General features: G+C 30.5%; 1 non-coding gene across 1 annotated transcript; it reads left to right on the forward strand.

Annotated features, from left to right (window-relative positions):
• Nucleotides 1–960: 960 nt before the first annotated feature.
• Nucleotides 961–1,067, forward strand: LOC139894769 (small nucleolar RNA R71). The gene has a single exon (XR_011775254.1). It is a non-coding gene; the product is annotated as a small nucleolar RNA R71 (small nucleolar RNA).
• Nucleotides 1,068–4,383: the final 3,316 nt, after the last annotated feature.

The following is a 4,383-nucleotide window of genomic DNA, read 5'->3' on the forward strand; positions in this document are numbered from 1 at the left end:
GCCTTAAATGTGTTATCTTCATTAACCTTTTCAACTACCGGTTCTGATTCCTTTTCTTGTTCAGGTTGTGGTGCCTGTGTAATAGGAATAGCGTCATCAGAAATTACAGGTATTTCAGGTAGTTTAAGTGTAATACCAATTCTCGTGGTAATGGCTTTAGCTGTTTCATTTCGGGGGTTAGCATTTGTATCGCTAAGTAGACTTCCCGATTTTCTTTCACCTATCAACCTTGCTAGGTTGCTTACTTCTTGTTCCAGATTTTGAGCAGAAGCTTGTTGATTTCTAAATGCTTGAGCATTTTGTTCATTGGTTTGTTTCTGAGATGTGAAAAATTGCGTTTGAGATTCAACTAGCTTCGACATCATATCTTCTAAATTTGGTTTTTTATCATCGGTTTGTGGTGGTTTATTTAGAAAAATAGGTCTTTGCTGGCTGTAAGTATTATTAGATACTTGTTGATTGCTAGGACCTTGTTGGTTGTTGTATGGAACATTTTGGTTATAATTCTGATTTTGATTGTAGTTTGGTCTTGGCGGTTGATAATTACCTTGATAATTATTTCCAGGCCTTTGGTTCATGTACGAAACATTCTCTCTTTGTTTCATTGTTTGTTCAATACTGAGACAATCTTTTGTCAAATGTGGTCCTCCACACTGCTCACAACTAATTCGTATTGCGTGAATATCTTTAGTCATCTTTTCCATTCGTCTTTCGAAAGCATCTATCTTTGCGGAAATGGAATCAAAGTCATGGCTAGAATCGGCTCTAGCCGCTTTAGATGATCTAGTGATGTCTTTTTCTTGATGCCACTCATGTGAGTGGGAGGCTGTGTTATCAATAATTTTGTAAGCTTCAGTTGCAGTTTTCTTCATAATGGAACCACCAGCTGCTATATCGATGTCTTTTCTTGTAGTGATGTCGCATCCTTGGTAAAATATTTGTACTATTTGATAAGTGTCTAAACCATGTTGAGGACATCCTCTTAACAACTTTCCAAATCTTATCCATGCTTCATATAGAGTTTCATTTGGTTTCTGTGTGAATGTAACAATTTCTCCTTGAAGTCTCACGGCTTTAGATGCCGGAAAGAATTGTTTAAGAAAATTTTCAACTAAGACATCCCATGTATCAATCGCCCCTTCAGATAACGATTCTAACCAATCTTTGGCTTCTTCCTTTAAAGTCCAGGGAAATAACATGAGATAGATCTGTTCATCCTCCACTTCTCGGATTTTGAATAGAGTACAGATCCTATTGAGGGTTCGAAGATGTTCATTTGGATATTCCTTCGGCGCACCACTAAATTGGCATTGATTAGTTACCATGTGTAGGATTTGTCTTTTGATTTCATAATCTGGTGCATTAATGTCTGGTTGAGTAATTGCATGAGGATTCCATGATTGAATTTGTTGAATCTGAATTACTAGAGGATTCTGATTTAATGGTTTCTTCCTCGACAATCTCTGGATGAGTGATTTGTGGTTCAGGAAGAATGATTAGTAGTTTAGGATCTCTGAATTGTCCTTGAATATCCTCCGGATTCTCAATTGTGAGGTCGGGTTCAAAAAATGGATTATCGAAAATTTGAATCGGAGTACTTGGTCGACTGGATGACGATTCCAAAGAAAAATCAACGGCGACAATATTGGCTAGATGTCTTGATCGAGTTACAGGTGGTGAACGTATAAAAGGTGGTGAAAGTTTTGCTCGGTGCATTCACTGAATATCATATTAGTTATAACAATAAAAATTATATAAGTTATCAAATTAATAGACTTTTTTGATTTTGCCCACGTTTCGAATAGCCAATAAATGCAGCAGGTAGCCAGGACCCTTTAAATCGGAAGCCCACAACTCTCCACTAACAAATCCAACTATTACTACGAACCAGAAAATTTTGGATGTCTATCAATTTAACCACTTAAAATAATTTTTTCGATGAAATTTAAAGAAAATAGAGAAAACTCTATGTTCTAAAAACTAGAGCGTCGAGAAATAAGAAAGAAAAAGTGTGCGTCGAAAAATGTCGAAAAATAAAAGGTCGAAAAATAAGCGTCGAAAAATAAAAATTAAAACTCACGTCTAAAGGTATTAAAGCTTAAAAGGAATTCTATATCCAAAACGGCAATAACTTAAAAGTCACTAAAATCTTAAAACGGCGTCGCAAAATTCTAAAGCACATAAATCTTACTCTAAAGAGAAAGCACTTAAGGGATTTTACGGCAAAGCCTAAAAATCTAGAAATAAAAATAACTACGGCAAAATACTAGTCTTAAAACTAATTACGAACGATAAATATACAATTACGAATAACAATTAAGAAGATACAAAATTTAAAAATAAAACTTAAAGTTTTAAAATTACATTTTTTTATAAAAATATTATTTTTATATTATTATTTTATAAAAGTATTACTTTATATGTTAATAAAACTAATTAACAATTAAATTACACAAAACTTAAACTAATTAATATTTAAATAAAATCCTAATTATTATTAATTAATATTAATTATATATAAATCAAACCCTAATTCTGACAGACGAGGATTCAGACCTGTCAAGTCACCTCATGCGACCGCATGAGGTTTCTTTGATATGGTCATGCGATCGCATGGACTGTGGATCCAGGAAAGAAATTGGGCTGCTACAGTGTTCGGCCCGATTACTTTTTTTTTTATATTTTTAATTTATAGAAAATGTTTATAAAAAATAAATAAAAACTTATATTTTAAAAACTAAAATAGAAATAGAAATACTTTATAATTTTATATATTTTAAACAAACTCTTAAAAATATATATATATATTTTTTCTTTTCTTTTTGAATTTTTAATATTTAAAACGTATTTTTACAAAAGTAAATTAAGACTTAATAAAAAAAAATTTATAGCGTTTCGCTTCGGCGTTTGAAATTCTCCCCGGCAGCGGCTCCAAAAATACTTGGCGTTATGCGAATTGTATACGAAATAGTTATATTTTCACTACGAAATACTATTAAATACAATACAATTTTACACAAGTTATTTATTTATTTATAGAGTGGATATACTTAAACCTTGCTACAACACTATAGGCAGTGTACCTAATCGTAAAGTAGTATAGTTTTTAGTAAGCCCGGTTCGTTCCGCAGGGAGCTAGCCAAGTTTAATGCTATATTTTTAAACTATATTTGTATATATATATATATATATATATATATATATATATATATATATATATATATATATATATATGTATATATATATATATGTATATATATATATGTGTGTATGTATATATATATATATATATATATATATATATATATATATATATATATATATATATGTATATATATATATAAGTAGTATTATTATTATTATAAAAAGGGGGTTTTTACCGTTTAGTGACCAGTTTATCGATTTTAAAACTTTGGTCACAATTAAAATCTAATGTAAAATATTAAATATATAAATGGCTTAATTAAAGGTGTAAAGTAAATAACGATAAATAAAAATGCGATAAATAAAAGTGCAATAATTTAAAGTACGATAAATAAAATGACGGTAAATAAAATTGCGATAATTTAAAAGTACGATAAGATATAAAATAAAGGAATTATGCTTATTTAAACTTCCATAATCATGATGTTCGACGTGTTGATTTTAATTTATTACCATGGGTTAATTGTCCTTTGTCCTGGATTATTCAATATGTCCATACAGTGTTGTCCATAATAGTCCATCAGTCATAAATATAAAGTGCGAGGATCTTCGTCAAATTATCCTTATACCCGAAGTCAAATATTCTAACTAATTGGGGATTCGAACAGTAACAAGGTCTTAATACTTTGTTTATGAATACACCAGGTTATCGACTGCGTATAGTACAAGGTTTTAATACTTTGTTAACAATTACACCAATTACCCTTGAATGTAATCCACCCCCATTTTAATGAGTCCATTAACTATTAATCCATTCATGTGTCCGATAAAATGAACAATTATTCATATTTATAGATATCTCGCCCACCGTACCCGATTAAGCATGTGTGGTTATATATAGATAAGTCAAATTGAAACCTTTATATTAAATTAACAAGGTATCGTTTAGTTAATATAAAGCCCATTGATAGCCCATAGTCCAATTTCCACAAGTGTCGTTCTTTTGTTCAAACCCCAATTATGGTCCAAAGCCCAATTACCCAATCTTAATATTTAGCCCAACATCACGATTACTTCGATTTAAATAAGCATAATAATAACTTAGCTACTAGACATTAATTTAAAAAAGTTGAACATAACTTACAATGAGTATTAATAGCGTAGCGTTACATGGACAGAGTTTTGACTTACAAACTTAAAACATTCGCTAACATAACCTTATTATTATTAAACTTTAAT

The sequence above is a fragment of the Rutidosis leptorrhynchoides genome, chromosome 2, assembly GCF_046630445.1.
Source record: "Rutidosis leptorrhynchoides isolate AG116_Rl617_1_P2 chromosome 2, CSIRO_AGI_Rlap_v1, whole genome shotgun sequence".
In the NCBI taxonomy this organism is placed as follows: domain Eukaryota; kingdom Viridiplantae; phylum Streptophyta; class Magnoliopsida; order Asterales; family Asteraceae; genus Rutidosis; species Rutidosis leptorrhynchoides.